Below are 22784 nucleotides of genomic sequence, written 5' to 3' on the forward strand. Positions count from 1 at the left end.
AAGAAGATAGGACCTTGTGGGCTATAGGCAGAGCTGTCTAGTGGAAAACATACTGAAGTCAGAACCTAAGTTCAAGTCCTGGCAGCACTATTTTCCAGTTGACTGATCTTGGGCAACCTCTTTGAGCCTTTGAACTAGATGGCTTTGTCCTCTTCCTGCCATAAAACGCTTTAACTTTCCATGACTCATCTTGTGTTACAATGAAGGTGGAATAAACTTTGTATAAGTAGAGGGGAACAAAAGGGCATTTAAGATAGAACAATGTAAACCAGTAGAGCAATGGATTGTGTCTGGAAGGGAAGACCCTAAGGCGATGACAGTAATGCTTTCTGGATTGAGAGTTAATAACAATAGACTAAATGTCAGCACCAGACCTGCCATTTGCTCTCCTTTCCCAACCCAGGGCCCTCCCTGTAGGTGACCAGATCCAGAGATCAGAAACCTTACCCAGCCATACCTTGAAGGCCATCCAGATAGGCAAAAGATGAATTCAGAAGGGCTCTGAAATAGAAATTTAGCTTTGTCAGGAATCATTTTGTTGTTTATAACAGAAACCCCATTCAAACTGGTTTAAGTAGAGAAGGGTTTGTTGAAATAATACAGGAGGATCCTATGAGATCCAACTGTAGAATATAACAATGAGGCCTCACATGATCTAGAAAGTCATCACGCACCTATTCGGTCCATCTGACTCTCTGAGCCACATGGTTTCTTTCTCTGCTGGGCGTCAACTTCATTCTCCTCTGGCTTTATACCTGTATTCTTGCCCCAAACAAAACATGGCCATAGCTTAACTCCATGACTGTAGTCTCTCAGGTTGCAACACAGTTAGGGTGCAGCTTTTGTGACTCATTTCAAATTCTAAGGAGAGCATTGAATTGACCAATGGCCAGCTCATGGCTATATCATTTCTCTAAAATTTCTCCACTAGCCACTGGATAGATTTATAAGTTCTCTAAAATTTCCCTAATTATGAGAGGCCAGTAGAACTTGTAGTTCCCGATTCTGGCTCTTTCAGGGCTTTGAGCAGAATAGGATAAGGTAGAAGGAGAATTTAGGTATGATGAACAAATCAACTACTGTTTTTGCTACCAGCTGCTATTATGGCTTAGACATCTTATGGGTTAAAAAAGATTGTATGAACAAACCTAATGGCCTAACCATCATTTATAACATATAACACAATTTTTATGAGAAAACGTGCCTCCAGTTCCAAATTTCAACAAACGATCTATTTTTAAGTTGGGGGCTATCTCCATACAATGTCTACCAATTAAACATGACATAAAATGAAGGCATTGGTTAGACTTTGTGTCACCTTACTCCACAAGAACATTCCTTCATACCACAAAATTTCTAACCCTCATGAATACAGATTTATGCCTTCGTGTAGAGAACAAAGGCCAATCGCTTAGAAAAGAATTTATTTTTAGAATGGTAGATGAATGACTGAGAAGAAGGTAAGATGGCCAGCCTCCCTCCATGGCATTAGGGAGATCTTCAATGAAGGAAACAAACCTTTGTTTCATGGCAGTCATCTGCCAGAAACTGTACCAAGGGCTGGACATGCCTTTTCTTATTCAATCCTCATAAGATTTTAAAAGAAGGCTATTGTTAACCCCACTCTCCAGATAAAGGAACCAAGACAATGAGGACAACTCACGTGTACAAAGTCATAAAAGTTGTGATAGAGTCAATACTTAATACAGAGTGCATCTGGCTCCAAAGGACATGCTCACTCACTGTCTTCACACTCTAATCAGCATGGCAGTAGTGGGCATGAGCTCTGAAACCAGATGGCTAGAGTCCTATCTCGCTCCATGCCCGACCATGAAAGTCCTGTGAAAGAGACCAAGTGAACCTGCCTCTCAATTTCCTCAGTAAAATTAGTTATTTAGAGCCCATTCCAAAAGCTGCGAGAAGGATCGAGTGAGTTTAAAACAGTAAAGTGTTCAGAAAAATTCCCGAGCCATCTTGAGCTCCTCCCCATTCCCTCTGGTGCATCCAATTGGGATTCCTGGGCTCAAGGAGGACCAGCAACTTAGATATGCTCTCAAGGTCCAGATATCTTCAGCAGAACTGAATCAAGGTCCCCTTGCATACCCTATTTGCTCCAATAACCAGATTTGGAGCAATCCTATTTTGTGGCTCATTCAGCATGCAGAGTTTTACATAACTCAGATGACCCGCTTGTCTTTTCTTCAGCCTTGGTTGATGAGCAATCTGAGAAAGAAATTGGTGGCCAGTGAGGTACATGCGTACATACATACATATATGCATAGAAGCAGAAAAAGCATCGAAGATGTTGTTATTGCCCCCACATTGCTTTGAAGGCTATAATCCATGAGCAGATGATTAATACCATGCAAATCATTTGCCTAGATCTGATGACCAGCACACAACATATTTGCAAACTAGAAAATGTATCTAAATGTTGAAGAAATGTGAGGAAATCCAGGAGAATATATTTACCCAAGGAAACAAGGTGAAAAGCCTGTCAGCACAGACATTTTGGAATGAAGGTGGACCGAATACGGAAGAAGCAGAAGAAGGAATAAAATATGCTATCAGAGTAATCTTCCATGCCGGCCCTAGGGGGATAAACTAAGTAACCTAATAGGTGTTTTCCATCTTTGAATTCTCTGACTAGAATAGCAATGAAGGTTTTAGCTCAGAATTGGGATGCTACAGCCAACTTAGGAGGTCTGCAGAAAGAGGCTTTTATATTGCCTACCCACACCATGTCTGGCTTAAACTAGTGCTGACTGATTTCTGTTTTCTTAAGTGCTCACCCACCATAACAACATTTTCTACACACTATGTGCAATCATCGTGCACACATGCATACAATTATGGCGCAAGATACACGAGCATTTGTGTATAGATAGATTTTGAAAGGTAATGTTCATCCCTGATGCATTGGTTCTCTGATTTACATTCAATACATAGAGAATGAAAGCATCTATCTTTTAGAAAGGAAAGGGGAAAAAAAAACAGTAGCTGATGTAGTTTGGAATTTATGGGTCAAATATTAATTCCCTGAATATTTCAGTAAATGAGTATTATACTTGTAAGTTGCAATGTTTATCGAAAATGATAGTGTGTGTTGGGGGAAAGAGGCTGGCGGGAAGAGAAAGCTATAGCTTCCTTCAGACTTCATTATCTACATTACTTGGCCTACCTATTAAAATTATTATGATTATGTCTTTAAAGGTAAAAATATGCTCATACTGATCACATTAATTTCCTTATGGTGGTAATGAGTTTGAATTACAATGTAAAAATATCAAAACCAAATAACTACCAGTGCTCTTGCAAAGGTTATTAAGAACAGATTTCTCCAGATGGTCTAGAAATTATGCCAGTTAAATCATAGTTAAATAATGTATGGGTCAAATTCCATGAACTCAAATTCAATAAAAGTATTTTTTGTTATACTACTTTTTATGATATTATATGAGGTAGATAAATATAATATTAAATGAACATAGTTTATGATGTCAAATGAACAGATTATTACCTGGGGCTTTTTTTTTTTCTAATCTTTTGCACACAGGTATTTGTTGAAATGGAATCTGACCCACATAAACAAATTTATCTTTATGGATGTGAATCTGATATGGCAGAAACCCTTTCAAAGTTCTATGTCACATGTTCTTTCCATTACTAAACACTTGAAACTATATGTTCTAAGTGCATGTAAAAGTTATTTCCATTGAATAAGGCATTAAATTCTAGATGAATTTCAAAAGGTAGTAAATTATTATAAAATACTAACTCGAACTGTTACAGGTAAAGACACTCATTGTGAAATAAATGTGCATGGAAAAATGCCTGAATAACTATTTCAGCATTTAATTGCCTCAGATTAGAATCCTTAATTTGCAGGAGATGATTATTGCATACTCAGACTTTTTTCCCTTTCTCTTCTTCCAAGGTAGTGTAGTGACATTAAAAATAACTTTCTTGCTTAGAGTCTCCCATCTTGAATTTTCCCCCAAGGTGCCTGAGTTTACAAAAAAAAGTCTTGGGGCATTTTTTACCAGGGGACTATCATTGTACAATTTATAGCCAGCCAGCCTCCTCTTCTGTAGGCAGCAGCCAGATGCTGTGTTTAGAGTTTGTGCAACCCTCATTCATTCGTACATTCTTTTTTCGACTAATAGTTATTCATTGCGCCAGACACTGTTCTGAGTGTTTCATGTGGCTAGAGACAGAATAACAGTCAAGTAAGGAGCAGAGAAGAAATCCTACATTCTTGAAGCAGGGCTCTGATTATACAGTACTTCCTTTGTTAACAATAATTGCTTGTTACCTTACGACACTATCCTTTAATTAGAAATGCCAATACAGGAAAACGTTAACTAGCTCTCGCACCTATTATCAAATGTAAGATACGTCAAAATTACAAGAAGTTGTAGAAATGCACGCTCGTAATAATAATGATAATAATAATATTATTATAATAGTAACATCTACCACTTATTAGTGCTGAGCATGTACTTGACACCATGACAAACACTTTACATTTAACCACCAGACTGTCAAAGCTCTTAGGGCAGGAACCTTGTATGTGTCTTGTTCGTGACTTCATCTCCAGTGTCATGCAAATTGTAAATATTCAAGAACTACTTTTGTCAAAGGAATGAATAGATGAAGGAATGAATCTATTATCTCATTAAGTGCCTAAGAGTTAGGTATTATTACCTATCTTTACAGATGAGTAAACTTAGGGACTCGCGAGAGAGGTGAAGTATTTGGCAAAACTAGGATTTCAATCCAGTTCTGATTCCCTCCAGGGTCTGTGGTTACAACTGCTCCGCAGAGCACCTCCTGGTGTTGTGGGTCCTGTGTCTCAATTGCTCATTAAATTAAACATATTCTTGATTAGAATAAGCTTATAATTCTCTTTCACTTGATAAATCGTTTGGATCACCTACTATCTTTTAAGTTTTTTTGTACCACCCCTCTATAAACACTTACTCAGATGTCATGCACAATACCTACAATTAAGTTTTGAAATAAATGTATCTGAAAACAAATCTTCTCCCTGCCACCCCCAACATTTAATGTTTGCATTATGAAAAGCAAGAGAGCCTCTCAGAGATGCACATATGGTTTCAGTAATCCAAATCGCTCTTCTTTGAATTGAAACCTGGTGTAGTGAAAGTAACATGAGTCTGCATGAGGCAAACATGGGCTCAAGGGCTCGCTCTACTGACTTCACCAGCTGCCCGACCTTACTACTTTAACTACCCGTGGGCCTCAATTCCTCCAATGTAAAATGGGAACAATTGGAAGAAATAATGGTACAGTGTCTGCAAAGCTCTGAGTAAGAGTGGCATTTAAGAGGCAAATTAAAAATCAGAGTCCTTCAGAGAACATGTTCAAAGGAAGCCACTGCAAGAGCCAGAAGCCGACAGAAGACACAGGTGTGTGGTGGCCACTCCCGGAGAACACCACCAACCAGGCAGACAGGGGAGCTAAGCTGGGGAACTCTCTCGAGGGGCGCCTTCTACTGGCCCTGGCCAAATGATGGGTCAAATGGATGCTCCTCTCCAGGAAAGGTGCCCAGAGGACAGTCCTTCAGGACGCAGTGTGCAAAGAGAGAATTGTCCCCTGATGCTGGGGCTGAGTTTTATTCTTTTTTGAGAGGTCCATGCCATCTCAAGTAGGGGAAGTCTCTGGAGGAGAAGCTGGCGGAGGGTCTAAGATGTGAGACTGGATGATCTCTGAGGTTCAATCCAGCAACTACGCATTATGATTCAAACTTCTGATCAATTTGCAAAAGTCATCTAAATGATCTCAAGTGGCCTGTAAGTGCAACAAGGCAGAACGCCACAGTGTTGGGGAAAAGAGAAGCTTCACATCACCCAGAGTGCAAAACCTCTCATGCTGGTGGAATTATCTTAAATGGAACTAGGAAGCAGAGCCAAACAGACTTCAGAAAGGGCAGTGCTCTCTCCCTCTTCTCAGCACCCCAAGAAAAAAGCATCCTGTGCTTATTGAATCTTCCTAAATATATGTGAGCGCAGCCTCAGATAGAATGTTCTAAAAGCATACAGGAAGAATAACCTATCAAATTTCAGATTGAGGAAGGAAGGCTCTGCTCTCTAGTTTGCCAAAGAATGCCAACAATATACTGAATATGTGATCTGGACCTTCTACTGGAGGGAGATTTTTAAAAAATTAGAAAAGGTTTTTTATCCCCAGAATCTTGTCATTAAGTGGGAGAAGAGAGCAACCAACATGGAAGAGTAAACTGATCACTAAGAGGAGGTACAAATAAGTCACTAACAAAACAAAGATTCAGACTAAGAAACTAGAAGGAAGTTTCAAGGAGAAATTGTGTCTTAAATTGAACTTTGAAGAATAAGCAGGACTTACAATAATTTAAAAAAAAAAACACAGAAAAGCAACCTAATTAAAAAATGGATGATGGCCATCGGCAAGCAATTTCCTCTAAAATGTAATATAAATGACCAATAAACATGAAAAAAAGAGATTAAACTTAATACCCAAAAATGCACATGAAAATAATTCAAAACTATTTTTCATCTATCAGACTGGCAAACATTTTGTAAATGATAACATCCGTATTGGCACATTTTTATGGGGAATCAAGCAAAGTTTATTGAGGCCCTTAAAATGTTAATATAATTTCACCCAGTAAATCCAAATCTAATATTCTTTTTTTTTTAAGATTTTTATTTATTTATTTATTTGACAGACAGAGATCACAAGTAGGCAGAGAGGCAGGCAGAGAGAGAAAGAGGAAGAAGCAGGCTCCCTGCCGAGCAGAGAGCCCGATGCGGGACTCGATCCCAGGATCCTGGGATCATGACCTGAGCCGAAGGCAGAGGCTTAACCCACTGAGCCACCCAGGCGCCCCAAATCTAATATTCTATTCAAAGAGAGACACATAAAGACATACATCAAGGCATAATTCATAAAAATAAAATATTTGAAACTTTTAAATGTTCGAGAATATCTACAGAGTAAAATATAATGATCCATTACCTATATTTTAGAAGAATATTTAATGACATTAGAAACTTTTCCTGTACATTAAGTGAAAAAGAAGTGTTCTAAATACATGTGTTTCTATACATAAGGTATGTGCATGTGTTTTGATATAAACAGTAGAAGATACATATAAAGATATAATACTATTTTTGGATTATGGGGTTATGTGAGTTTATTTTATACTTAGTAACCTCTCTCATATTCTGAAGTTTTAATCAGGTAAGTATTATTTTAAAACAATTTTTTAATGAGTTAAATAGGCAAGTAGAGTAGTGAAATGACATTCTAGGCCAAAGAACAATATAAGTAAAGACAAAAGACAAATATTAGAGACACTTTTGGAAAAGATAGAGTAGACCAATAAGGAGGAATGTAGCAGTAAATGAGACTGGAAAAGTGGTTGGAAGCAGGTGCTGAAGACCTTGACCATCATGCTAATGAATTAGTCCTATGAGTAGTAGAGATCCTTAAAAAGGGTGATTGTGTGATCACACTGGTTTGTAGGAAGACTATTTAAATAGCAGTTTGGGGGATGGAGGATGGATCAAAGGGGGGAAATCAGAAGCAGAGACAGACTGTTGTCTATATGATCTAACCTAACAGTAGCTTCCAAACTTTTTTAGACTATGACCCACACAGTAAGAAATATGTTTTATACTATGACCCAACACAGTTATATGCACACACAATTATCCTACCTATGACTGAAACAAAGGTTACATGAAAAAGTGATACCCTTACCTTATGAAATCTATTCTAATATTTTTTGTTCTGTTGTGTTCTATTCCTTTACACTCTATAACACTACGTTTTTGTTTTTGTTTTTAATGCTGGTCACAACCCACAAAAATAATTTCAAGATTTATATGTGACAGCACTACTCTGGGATAAATCCAAGTCTCCCTCTCCTCTCCCCTGCTGCCTTCCTGAGGAGTGGACCAAGCTTCAATAATGGGTCAAGACCAAGAACCCAGAGCTGGACCATTATACTAGGAGCTGAAGATTTTGGGGGGAAGAGCAAGGGGGAAATAGTTTTTGATCTTGTGCTGAGAATTATTTTGGGATAGCTTGCTCCCTTGGCCTTCCTTTCTTCCTGGAAATGCTTCTCCTTCCTGTAAATCACTTCCTATACAGCCAGTTAGATAAGAAGTCTAAGACTTCTTGTCATCACTTCTGCCAACCTACTCCACCCACAGAAAGCCAACAGAAAACAAAGGTTAGCCCAGAAAAAAAAGCAACCTGAAGCAGATAAGCAACTAGCCCAGATATAAGCAATGCTGTCAGCTGACATGTCATCCAACCTAATTCCTAATATAGGCTTTTGGAACAGAAGCCCAAGCCAACAGGAAAATATGGTAAATTGGTGGGCCGCTCTTGGTACAACTTTCCTTTGGACACAAGTTCATAGTGAATGTAGATGGAAGATGTGTTTCCACCTATCCTGACAGAAAAGAATTCCCTAGTCCTAGTAAGAAATGATCCAGGTCTTACCCAGGACAGCGGTTGTAGGATGCAAGTGGTGGATACACCCAGTAAACAAATCTGTGTTAGATTCTGCTGGATTTGAAGAAAAGTTGGATTGGGGAAGGGAAGAATAACAAAGAGAGCAAGAGAGAGGTTGGTGGCGGGGCGGGGGGGGGGGGGGCGTTGGCAGGGAACAGCTCCTGGATTTCCAATTTGAGAGATTGAGATGAAAGCTGTGTGTTTTCTGACATCATTAACAAGGAGAGAAATGTGGGAAGAGGCACGGGTTTTATGAAGAAAATAATGAGTTGTATTTTGGTGGAGGTCCGTATCAGAGAAAATTCAAACCAAAGGGACAGAGGTACTGTATTCTTCTCCATTGAAGTGTTCCTGTTTCCTATGGAAAAAGGCAGAATAGGAAGGGCATATTTGGCAAACCAAATAATAAGTCCATTTATTATTACAAACATCTGGATTTGGGAGTGCGCTAAGGTGTATCCCACTTCACATGTCAAATCTCAACAGCAGCACAGACATTGAACCAAGTTTTCTTGTTTACCTCTTTGCCTATCTTCTCACAACAAACCTCACAACTGGGAGACACAGGGGTCATTACTTCCAGTTTGTAGATGAAAAGCTCAGACACAACGAGTTTAAGAGGCTTGCCTGAAATCACATTGAGTTCTGGCACTTATTTTTTTTTTAACCACTGCATGTTTCCCCCTGAAGCCCCCTCTTATTAAACAGTGAGCCTGTAAATTTGATCATGAGAAGACAGGGAAAAATGCCAGCTGAAGAGGCCCAAGTGGAAGAGTCATCTTTAAAAGGACTTTGGAATATTCCAGAAGCCAGGAGGAAAAGACGTGCCCGACTCAGGTTGTAAAATAGAATAAAATTGTTGAACATAAAATCCAGGCCATTAGAAAACATTTCCATAATTTGATGCTAGTTATGTTATGAAATACAGCCCCAATGAAATCAATCTTAGGGCTTTACAATCACTCAGGAAAATCATTTCAGATAGAGAAGGATAGTAAGGGAATTTAAATGTTTCCTGCTTCCAACACTCTGTTGTATTTTCTTAGGCAGAAAAGGGTTTTCAACCATTTTTAAAGCATGTTGATGTAAATCATACATGTTTCAGCAATTTCGTCAAGTTCGTATATAAGAATTATATTTTTATTAACAATTAGTTTAATCCTTTTGATCTAAAATGACTGAGTCATATTTTCCTGGGTTGATCAGTGCAGTGGAAAAAGAACTTCAACATTCAGAGAGTCCAGTGTTTTAATTCTGTTTCTCCCACCTCCTGGATTGGTGACTGCAACTGGACAAGTCATAGCAGAATTTATCTAAGCCTCAGTTCCATCACCTAGCAAATTAAAGCCACAGTACTCATCTTACATAATGGGTGTAAGGATGAAAAGAGAAAAATGTATATAAAACCCAAGTCCAATGCCTGATGTAACAGAAGCTCAATGAATAGTAGCTATGATGATGAAAAACAATGAAGGAAAAAAAAAACACTATATATCCACTTTGGAAAGATGTCATTTTTTTTGGTAACGAGGGTAAAATTCTTTCTGCAGGTTGCAAACTTTTAATAAAATACAATATACCCCTGCAAAATACATGTTTAGTTCAAACACTCGTATTCTGGGTGACCCTGGAAAAGACACCTTCTCTTCTTTGGCTCAGATTTTGCAAAACACCAGGAAAAGAACACTTAACTCTGACCTTTCCAGAAATATGGTGAATATTTGCTTTTCAAAGATCAGTCATGGTTAGAGGTTTCCTATATCAGAAGTTAGTCCAGTTCTTTTCCTCGGGTAAACACTTACCGACTCACAATCACACATGCAAAACCACATCATTTCAGGCAGATAGTAGGAGGTAAGCCTTTTTGGTCTAGGTTTTTAGAAAGGAAATATGGCTATCTTTCCAGAAAGACCCTTCTATGTCTTTAGAACTATACACTCTTGAGAATTTCTCCCTTAAAAATAAACAAAATGCCCATGTTTTGAATGTATTTCCTCATGTTCTACCCTTAACGGAGTTGAGGTACAATTGGTTGCCACTCTCTGGAATAACACTTCTTTAAATACTGGAGGATTTATAACAGCTTCTTCTCACTCTTCTCTTCTCCAGGACAAATCATCCTAGTGCCTTTAACCTCTGCAGAGCACGCTAGAAGGCCCTGACTCTATTAAAGTGCCTGGCACCCCATAGACCTTAATAAAATACTCTGGACAAACTGGCTAACGGATTGACTTTTGCCATAGATCTTATTTCCCAAAGTTCTAAACGTGCTTGTAGCTTTCCTGTCCAAGTTCAAATATAGTATAACACATCACAAGTGCCGAGAAGCAGGAAGTCCATCACTGAATCTGGCACTAGAGTCCTGGGTGGAAAATACCATTTGTTTCCTTGACAGTCTCTCCCTGGTAACTGGACAATGTGGGGAGCAGAGGGTTAATAATGCTAGTATGGGAGAGCCTCTACACCCTGCCAGTTCTCAGAGGACAGGGAAGGGTGATGGTGCTGGAAACGGGTGGTATTCCTGGTGCTGTTCAACAGGAAGTTGGGGGAAAGGTCTAAAGGTCTAATGGCCTCATAATTAAGGGCTTCTTCTCCACGACAAGTTTATAATCAGGAGTTGTCCTGCAGGAAGAAAAGGAAAGGACAACAAGTGGGAAAGTCACTTTTGCGTTGAGAATTGGCTAGCACAGAGGATGGAAGGCAGAAGACCTTTCCAACATGTTAAGAGCCAAAAGAGTACCTTTTAGTGTTTGTTTGGATTATATTTGCCTGTAACCCAGCAACTGGGCCCAGATGCCAGGAGCCCAAAGAGAACACTGCTGATGACTGGTGTACAGAAAGAAAAAGAATTCCTTTTGTTTTCTTACTTTTATGGTTCTTCTCAAGGTGAGTGAAAAGGGCTAGTCAGGACCTTTCGAAACTGTTTAGAACCCTTACTCATTTTTCTAACAACGGTCAGGATGATTTATAGCACCACATGTTCTCATTGGTGGTTTCCTCTTTTTTATTTTTGAAGACAAGACACAAGTGGGAAATGTGAATCTTGAGCCAGAGTTAAGCTGATCTTTTAAGCAACCAAATGAATTTTCCAGTCACTATCCCCTCATCTTGAGGCTTTCCTCCCTGAATCACTGAGCTCTCCCCCTTACAAGGGCGGTCATTCCTATGCTCAGTGTCACTCTCAACTTTTGGATTTCAAGAACTCCATGTTGCTCAATATTCTAAGTTGGTTTTGCTTAATACATTCTCCTTCTGTGTACTGAAAAGAAAAAGTAGTGTATTCCATGTCTGAAATTTATTAGCTCTCTTATAAAATCACAACAAAATGATCTCAAACAGAATTATATTATTTCAACAGATATATAGAAAAAGGACAACACAAAACTAAGTCATTCTTGGTAATCTTTGCAACCAGGTGAGTCTTCTTACTTCAAGTTAAATCCCTCCTCTGTTACTGTCTATTTTCCCTTGTTCCTAACTTTATAGAAATAGGGAAGAGTGTGTGTGTGTGTGGTGGTGGTGGTGGTGGTGGTGGTGGTGGTTTTATTCTCATTTAATTGTCATCACTCAGCCATTTGAAGATGATTATTAATACAGTCCTTGACCTCTCCTTTTCTAGATGAATCAGTATAAGTTTTGATCCTGCCCCCACCTCCACCATGGGTCTTATTTCTATGTTAGAAAATAACTTGGGATTAAAATACTTCATTATTTCCTAGTTAATTTAAAGATCCTAGAATTTCCCATAATGTGTTCATTTAAATGGAAAAATTACAAGTAAATTTCATCTGACTGACATATTTGGAGAATGTGGTTTTCTGATTAATCAAATATTCTCTATATATTAATGTTCAAAAATTTGGGAATATATCTAACAATAAAACTATGTGCTACAGCATTTAACCACTAATGATCCAGATGGCACTTTCGAATCCTGTACTGCTTTCATACCAGTTTCATACCAGTTTAAGACTCTGTCATGCAACTTGGTATCCTGAAATCAGCCATGATAGGAGTTTTTATAAACAGAAAGCAGTCAATTCTACAAGGAGACTCAGTAGTTAAACACTCACTAGCACACCACTGGTTTCTGGTCATTATTACAAACATAATAATTATTACTTATAAAACACTACTTATAAAATCTATGCCCTCAAATATACCACAGCATAGTAGAATAAACAGAGAAAATGTGAATACCCAAAGTCTATCATTTTCACTCATGCTTAAATTTTCGAAAATGCAACCTGATTTTATTTATCTTTACTAATCATTTTCTAAGATTTTATAACAATAAAATTTCCTCATGAACTTAAAAGTGAGCAAAACAGTAATACATGCTGAAATGATAGAATGATTTAACCTATTTAAAAAGCATATTCTTTACCCAGCAATATCTAAAGAATCCTTGCAAATCTATAAGTAAAAGATATGACACAATAAAAATTTTGCCAAGAAATACAAATGGCTACTAATTTTGAAAAAAACACCCTATGTATTGTAATAGACAAAATCAAAATAATCTTAAGATTCTGTTTTATCTACAAGATCGGCAAAGCTTAATTTCTTAATAAAAACATCTAATGTTGGTACAAGTATGGAGAAACCAGCATTCCTGTACTGTTAATGAGAGTGTAAAATACCAACACGTAATAGAAAATTTAGCATTGTGTGTCAAAAGCCTTAGAAATATATATATATATATATATATGTATACATATACATATATATATTCTATAACCCAGAAATTCTCTCTCTAGGAATTTATCCTAAGAAACTAACAAAGTTTGAAAACAATTAAATATTCAACAATATTAGATTGCTAAAGTAAATTAGATTATTAATATTCCACTGAAACAGCTATATTGCATCGAGGAGCTCATACAGAATTTCACATATACGCGAAGAAGGGAAATGATAGGGGGTAAGTCCGATGTCAACAATTTTAAGGAACCAAGTTCAGGGCACATTTGAGATTAGCATAGAACCAATTTATAACTCCAGATTCTTTACATAAAAATTAATATAATTCACTTTAACGAAGAGCCTTCATTATCAAAAACAAAACAACTAAAATGTGTTGCTCTGTTTCCCAAGGCAGGAAATCATGCCTTGGGTCTTAAAGGTTCTAAATTCCATGCTTCTCACTATATACCGTCTTTCCTTCTACAACATTTCCAATAAACAGTATGTTTGTCACTCTTTTAACATGTTTTTATTAAACATTTTTACAGATCTCACCATGACCCAGACTCTGCTATCATCCCTTGCTCATCATGGCAATAGCCTCCTTAATTTTTCTGTACTGCCTTGCCCCCCCCCCCCAACAAGTGTGCAGACACTTGCCACTTTTAAATACTCAATCCTCAACACAACCCCACGGGATCAAGTTGACCTGCTTAGCCCATAAATACCGCTCTGACCTTTTCCATCGTTCTCGGTCCAGTCCAGCATCCTTGCTTCAGCTTCTCTGAGACACGATGCACATTCTCTTTCCGCAAGCTGCTCCCTGAGCAGTGAAGGGCTTCTCACTGCCCTCCCCACCCATGGTCACCCCCAGCCCTCTTGATTCTTTTTTTGAATCTTGTCTTCAGATCTCACTTCACTGGTTACTTTTCCCTCAACGAAACCTCCCTTGACCCCTCCCAATGACTGTAAGCTCTCCTGGACCCTTTCTTCAGGGCCCCTGTTAGCCCACCTTTGTGAAAAATGACAAAAATTTGTCACTCTTCCTGATGCCTGCAGGAAACTCAGTAGCCAGAGCTCTGGCTGGTGTTCAGGCACCCCTTGGCCTGGTGCTTTTGGGTGAGGCCCAGCCTGAGCAACTGTCCTCCTTAACATGTCTCATGGCTGCAATTTAACACTTCTCATGTGGAGCCATATTTCTTCTGACTCCAGCCTCTCCTGCTTTGCCCTCCTAGAATATAACCTTCCAGAAAGTCGGTGATACTGTCTGGATTTGCTTACGGTTGTATTCCCCCTAACACATTGCCGGGCACAGAACAAGCACTTAATAGGTATTTACATATCAGTGATTGAATCTAATTTCCCTTTCCCTCATTGTCACTGTCACTATTCTCTCCTCCACTTACCTTGGCCACTTCTACCCTGTTGAAAATCCACAAAGTTTGGGGCACCTGGGTGGCTCAGTGGGTTAAAGCCTCTGCCTTCGGCTCGGGTCATGATCCCAGGGTCCTGGGATCGAGCCCCACATCAGGCTCTCTGCTCCGCAGGGAGCCTGCTCCCTCCTCTCTCTCTCTCTCTCTCTCTCTCTGCCTGCCGCTCTGACTACTTGTGATCTCTGTCTGTCAAATAAATAAATAAATAAAATCTTAAAAAAAAAAAAAAAGAAAATCCACAAAGTTCTTCAAAACCTTCCTGGAAGTCTCCACAGGTGACTATTTACACCAAAATCACCCCAGGAATGAAGAGACATTGAGGTCCTCAAAAAAACAGGGAACCATAATTTTCACAAAAGATCCAACACATGCATTATCATTATTCAGAGTTCTTTGTTTCTAACGTGTTTTTAGTTTTTGTTATTTTCTGCATTTTAAGAATGAAATGAATCATGGCATATTTAGAAAATAAGAACCAATAAGATCTCAGTTCAGCTTGGCAAATAATCATAAAACACTTCTGAACTACAAAAAAAAAAAAAAGGGCAAGAATTTACAAAAGAAATGACTAGGTCAAAATCATACTAAGAAAAGGAAGGTCCTAAAAAATGAAGTTGTATAGTCAGTCACCAGTTGCACTTAGGATTGGAAGGGGATTTATGAAAGAATAAAATCCAGTCTTCATCCTGGCAGATTTCCTGGCAGGTTTTCACGTTTTGATAAATTTGAAAAAACCTGGATTTCAGCTTAAAGCAAAGAATGAAAAGAACAACGACAGGTCTATAAGCTTTAGGTAGCTATGTTACAGTTTTGTAAATAATTTCTCAGATTAGAAATGAAACAGTAATTAATTAAGATAGATGGGGAAAATATAAGATGATGAGTACATATCAGCTTCTGCACTCTAATAGATATTCCCCAATGAATGGAGAAATGTGAGAAAAGCATTTTTTGGAGATTAATAAAGATAGTGAAAAGCTTTCCTCTGATGAACAAGTTATAGCGTGTCTTTTATACTTTCATAGTCAACTAAGGTCATGTGATATTTGAGTGAAAGGGAGATGAGAGATCTTGTAGGCCAGCCTCTCCTGATTTACAGCTGGGTTCTTTTATCGTTCACTGCATGTGTGTTGGGTTTAGACAGCCAAAGGAAGGAGTGTGGGAACTGAGCTTAGATCTCTCTACGAGACCATGATGGGAAGATGATGAGCGCCCAGCAAAGAAGACAGAGTGTGTGGCTTGTGAGATTGGAGGAGAATCAAGAGAATCAGAGGTCAACCAAATACTATATTCAAAGACAAAGCACAAGAACATCGAGTTTGATGGGGACTGAGATTTGATTAGAGGTCAGAGGCTAGATGTTCTGGTTCCCACTTCCATGTTTTTTCCATAACACCATCTTCCTTCCACTCCATTGTTACCTCACCTGAGCTACAGATAGGACTCCCCATCTTGCTCTAGGGAGCTGCTTACTTGTAATCAAGTCCACTGAAATTTCAATAGAGGTGGTGAAAGAGGATATCTTACTTTTTTTTTTTTTTTTTTTTTTGAGACAAGGATTTGAGGGAGACAGAAAGAGGGTGCATTAATAAGCATGTTATTGCTATGGGTAACTGGCTCAGTTTCACAGCGACCCTCTGAGGAAGCATGAAGGATATGCTTCAGCATTGTCGGGAGGGTTGTGCTGGGGTAGATATTCACAGACTCATTGGTTGAGAGTTTCCCACCCGGGAGAGTAAATATTTAGCATGTCCCAGGTTACCTTGTGCATGTTCTTCAGTGCTAGCAAAGGTCTCTAGGCAGAGAAACAGAGAAGCATGAGTACTTGAGTTGGAAAGCAGTCTGCAAGCTAAGGAATCTTCATCACTGCTGCAGGTGAACCCAGAGGTAGGCTGCATAAATATGGGCTTCTGTTATGGAGGACAGTGCACAATTGATCATGGTAGAGCTGTTCACACACTTGGTAGATTGGTTGGACTCTGTTTTTTGTTCAACTATAAGCTATTTGGGCAGATGACCAAGTGGTATTCTTCTTTCTTTTTAAATTTTTGTTTTTTAACATTTTATTTATTTATTTTTAGAGGAATGGAGGGGAAGGAAGGGTAGGTGAGAATCTTAAGCAGGATCCATGCTCAGCACGGATCCCCAGGCAAGGCTCGATCTCACAACCCTGGGACCAAGACCTGAGCTGAAATCAAGAGTCAGATGCCCAACAGACTGAGCCACCTGGGTGCCCCAAGTGGTACTATTCTTAAGCACTTGCTAAAGTGGGAGAAAATATACATTAGGTGAGAGATGATTTTTTAACAATATTTAACATATCTTGAGAATAATAAAATATGGTTTGATAAATATTAGAAAGGATAACACTCTGCCCCCTTGTTTGTATCCAGAAGTTTCTGGAAAATTTTTCAGTTTCTGCTAAAATGGAAAACAGAACAGAGAAAACAAAAAGAAAATTATTGAAATAGAAATAGAAATATTATAAATAGCAAATTCTTTTTATTTTGAAATTTATTATTTAAATCCACCTAGTACCAAAAGGATTTCATCTGGCTGAAATAAATATTAATATTTTTATGTTTTAATAATATGCAAGTCTATGTAAATATCTCATTAAAACGAAATTATTCCTAAGTTCATCAGTGAACTACTGTCATTATCTCAAGAAGCTATACTTCTAACTTTGATAACCAATGGGTCTTAATTAAATAGATGATAAACCACTTCTTAGTATAGTTTCTTAACTTTCTTTTTTTTTTTTTTAAAGATTTTATTTATTTGACAGAGATCACAAGTAGGCAGAGAGGCAGACAGAGAGAGAGAGAGGGAAGCAAGCTCCCCACTGAGCAGAGAGCCCGATGTGGGACTCGATCCCAGGACCCTGAGATCATGACCTGAGCCGAAGGCAGCAGCTTAACCCACTGAGCCACCCAGGCGCCCCATTTCTTATCTTTCTATAGAGAACTTATTCTCTATAGAGAATGCCTTTAACCGGCGACACAGATGATCTGAACAAAGTTCTCACTAGAGAGCCCAGCTATGCCAAACAAATAAAAAACATGGTTGCAAGCAATGCCATTAATAGAGGATTGCCTGAAGCACAACAATATATCCTACCCTCTGGTTCTCTGGGTTGTCCTGGATGAGGTCAGACCACGGAAAACACGCCCACACAGATAGCATTGCTTTGGCCCTTCTAGAACTGCTCTTATCCAATCAGGATTTGATATTATCCCACTGGCCTGTTGAAGGGCTACAGATAAATCCACAGTTGTAATGGTTCTCTTAAATGTTTAAAACCAAACATAAACAGACAAAACCTTGCCATTGTCTTCTGAGTGCCTCATCACTAATACTGTGTCTCACCTGTTCTGGCCTGCCCCAAACACACGTGTCGGGAGGAGTCTGTGCCATGCATTACTGTTAATTTACCCCTGCTGCAATTCCCTTTCTACTCATTTTTACCCTTTCTCCCGTTTCTTTAACTATTTCCCCCTTTTTATTGAATTTTTAAAAGTAAATTGACCTGAATCCTTTGTATAACTTGAAGAGAAATAAAAAAGAAAGAGGTAGTAGTAAGTGGTCGAGATAAATGATTTGTGAGCATTTAGGAAAGAATACAGTGATTATTGGATCCAGTATGGGTTCAATAAGAATAAATCAGGCCAAATTAACAAATACAGGAAAATACCATGCATGTAACGTATCCTAATTTCAAGAACATGTTTTCTGTTTCTCATAATATAATACAACAGATGCTAACTTAGCTAAGTGAATTCATCTCTGCTTGAACAATGATAACAAAGGAAGATTGATTGAACAATGATAACAAAGAAGGATTGATTAATGAATCTATTCCAACTTGGAAGAGGTCATTAGTAACACAATTCAAAACTCCCTCCTTTGCCTTGAATCTTCAAAGAGATCACAAAAACATTGGGCTTTGAGGATTGGGGATTCCACAAAGCTGGGTGAAATATCTAATAAAATGGAAAACAATATCAAGACTGAAAAACAGTTTGGCGGTCTGAAACGGTAGACCAGTTATTGCTTGAAAGATTGTATTTGACAAAGATAATAAATAAAATCTTGATGTAAGAATTAAATGTAAAAGATTAAATATTCTATTTCACAAGTTCAAAGTGAAGGAAAAAACCAAGACCTGGATGGGTGGGTGAATATTTGTTAAAATAAAAATGTGCGGGAACTGAGTGGTATTAAGTCGACTTAGTATAACTACATAACATGATTGCTATCAAAAGGTAGAACCATTGTTGCAAATATTAATTGAAGTCAATACTCAAATGAAAGTCCGTTAAACTCCCTCTGTACTATCATTAGCAGTATACTGTTTGTGTTCAATACCCCATCTTTCAAGGACAGGATCAAATACACATTTGGAGAGAGAAAAGTGAGATGGAGAGCCTGTGGAAATCCAGCAACAGGTGAAGGAACCAAGGATATTTAGTGTGGGATAACAACAAATTCAGTCAGAAGTTGAGTAGTATTTACTTAGATGGGTTGGGGGATGGATTTGTTTTCCAACATTTGGTACGTGCTCTTGTAAAAGAGAACAGGCATTTCATGCTTTTCCAAATAGAAAAAGCAAGATCATAAGCTGTTTGAGGATAGAAACCATGTCCGAAGGATTTTAATATTCTTGGCAAGTCCAATTACACTGCAGGTATTGTCTGATACTCACCAAAATAAGGAACTGATGTTATTAGAAGACAGATTCCACGGGGCACCCGGCTGGCTCAGTCTGTTGAATGGCTGCCTTTGGCTCATGTTATGAGCCCCGGGTCCTGGGATCAGGCCTCACATAGGGCTGCCTGTTCTGCAGGGGGTCTGTTTCTCCCTCTCTTCCTGCCCCTCCTGCCATCTACTTGTTAGCTCTCTCACTCTCTCTCTCAAATAAATAATATCTTAAAAAAAAAAAAAAAAAAAGAAAGAAAGAAAAAGACCAATTCGAGCACTATATAGAGAAGAACTGTATAAGAACAACAGATTTTCCATATATTGATGTTCATATCACTGGAAATAACCCAGCTGTAAAAACAATAGGGTGTAGTGGCTCAGATTAAGAACACAGTTTCTGGGATAAGGCTGACTTGGGTTCAAATTTCAACCCTGTGAATTAGCTGTGTGACCTCAGCCAAATTACTTAACCTCTCTGGGTCTCAGTTTCTGTCTGTAAATTATGTATGGTGTTAACTAGCTTTCAGTTTTGTTTTGATGTTTAAATCAAGACAATGTTTATGAAGAGTTAGGATGGTATCTGGGACAGTAGTAAACATTCAATAAATCATTATTGCTCTGGCAGAAACTATCTCACAGTCTTCCAAGAATGTTATGAAAGGAATTCTTGCATTGGATGGGAAGTTGAATAAATGATCTCTTGGTCTTGCTCAATTCAAACGTTCTCTGATTCTGCGATTTCTCAGCATTATTCTTTTCTATATCCTTAGCATTTATAAATGTCTCTAGAATTGGATTTATCTCACTAAACTGGAAGCATTAAATTAACGCTAACTTCAAGCTCCTCAATAGGAAGGACTGGTTCTTTTAATCTTTATACCTCCAAGTGCACAGCACACTGCCGTATAGTAAATAGTACCATACTCGCTTTATAAATAAATGAATGATAAACAGTTGAATATTTAATTCATCTCAAAATGTAGATTTGCCATCTTTCCATGGAAAATTTCAAGTCCCAAATGCTTGAAAATATCCACTTGATCCAACATCCTTCCTTCAAGCCTAAATAAGAAAAGCAAATGATAAAGATTGCAATTTATTTATCTCTAACCTTAGCCATTTAAGAAATGAACATTCTGAGCACCTTCTATGGGCCAGGTGTTTTCCTACATAATCTCATGTGATTTGTAAGTATTATTTTACCTAATTTGTAGATAAGGAAATTGAGTCTCTGAGAACTTAAAAGTCATTCAAGTCATACAATGATTAGGTGATATATACCTAGATTTGAGATTTAGTCTGTTTCATTCAAATACTAAGCTGTCCTTTTTAAAACATTTTTAATTGCAAAAGCACATGCTACAAGCTTTTTTTGAAAATTTTAAATTTAGCAATACACAGACTGAAGTATTAAAGCTCTTTTATAGCTTTTCGCCCAACCCTGCCAATCCCTGCATTACTATGCTCTGGTCCATAAGAAATCATGTGTAAAAGCACCCTTTTAAGTATTGTTCTATGCATTTACATGCATATATAATATATAAACATAACATTAACACTATAATATTTAATATTAAGAAGGTAGCATTTAAAAAATAAATCCAACAATTTTTAATGTAATGATGTAAATAGGTCTATCTCAATTGTAATGAAAACATAAAAATTTGTAATAGTGTAAATTTATATGCTATAACTTATAAAATAATTCCACTATTGTTGGGTATTTAAGTAGCTTCAGATTTTCTTTGATTAAAAACAATACTACACAAACCACATGAGACTTTTAACTCCAGGAAACAAACTTAAGGTTGTGGAAAGGGAGGTGGCTGGGGGGACTGGGTAACTGGGTAACAGGAATTAAAGAGGACACGTGATATGAGGAGCACTGGAACTAATGAATCATTGAACATTATATCAGAAATTGATGATGTGCTATACCTTGGCTAATTGAATTTAAATTTTAAAAAATGGAATATTTTTTAATTTTAAAAAGGAAACAAAACTACAGTAAACAACTTTGTTCACATATGCAAATATTCCTATAGGATAAATTCTTAGAAATAGAGATTTTGTGTCAGAAAGCTATGAATATTTTAAACTCTTTTAGTTATCACTCCTTTGTCTACCAACCCACTGTACAGATTTGCATTTCCACAAACTCAGTCCGTGTATGTCCCTGTCAACACTGGATAGCACAAGTTGAAAAGATATTTGACAATCTGATGAATGAAATTATGATTATTATAAGTTTCACTTCCATGATTATTAGAGAGGTAAAACCTTTTTCATATGCATTTTGCCTATTTTGTACGCCTTCTGTGGATTGTTTGATGATATTCTATGTCCATTTTTAAAACATGGATTATCTTTTTCTTCTTTTCTTTAAGGATTTTATTTCTTTATTTGGAAGAGAAAAAGTGAATGAGAGAGGGCATAAGCAGGGGAAGGGGCAGAAGGAGAAGCAGACTCTCCACTGAGCAGGCAGATGCTTCACTGACTGAGCCACCCAGGTGGCCCTAGATTGTCTTTTTCTTATTGAATCATTGGAACTCTGCAGATAATATTTATTTTTGTCATATATGTTGAAAGTATCTTCTGCAGGTCTGTCATTTGTCTTTTAAATTTATTCACCAATAAAATTTATTATGTAAATTAACTGGACAATCTATGACATTTTAGAAAATCTTTTCACACCCAGGATTATAAAAATATTACCCCATGAGTCCCAGTATGTTACAGTTTTTTGTTTTTTCGTGTTTATAATTTTAATCCATCTGGAATTTATTTTTGTACATGGTGTGAGAAGGGAATATAACTATTTCTTCCCAAGTGGAGACGTGTTTCCAAAATTAAATCTGAAATAATTGATTATTTCCAACTGATCTGAAATAATATATTTATTATATACTAACCCTCACACGTACATAGGCTGGTTTTGGATTTTATATTTTTTATTGTGTTCCATTCTGTATTCAATTTGTATTCAACTCCTGTCACCGTATCTGTATAATAAATTTTATGATATATGATGAGGGATTAGGCTTCATACTAGTCTTATTTTTGAAAATGATAATTTCCTCTTACAGATAAGCTTTAGAATCAGTTATCAAGGTGGAAAACAAGGCCATTTTGGTTGGGACTACTATGAATTTGTAGATTATTATAAAGGGAATCAACAGGGCCCCTGGGTGGTTCAGTGGGTTAAGACTCTGCCTTCGGCTCAGGTCATGGTCTCAGGGTCCTGGGATCGAGCGCCTCATCAGGCTCTTTGCTCAGCAGGGAGCCTGCTTTCCCCCCCATCTCTGTGTACCTCTCTGCCTATTTGATATCTCTCTCTCTCTCTGTCAAATAAATAAAAAATAAAAATATTTAAAGGGAGTCAACAATATAAATTATAAATATAAATAAATTTCATATAAAAATGCAATGTGTCTC

The sequence above is a fragment of the Martes martes genome, assembly GCF_963455335.1.
Source record: "Martes martes genome assembly, chromosome: 12".
NCBI classification, from domain to species: Eukaryota; Metazoa; Chordata; class Mammalia; order Carnivora; family Mustelidae; genus Martes; species Martes martes.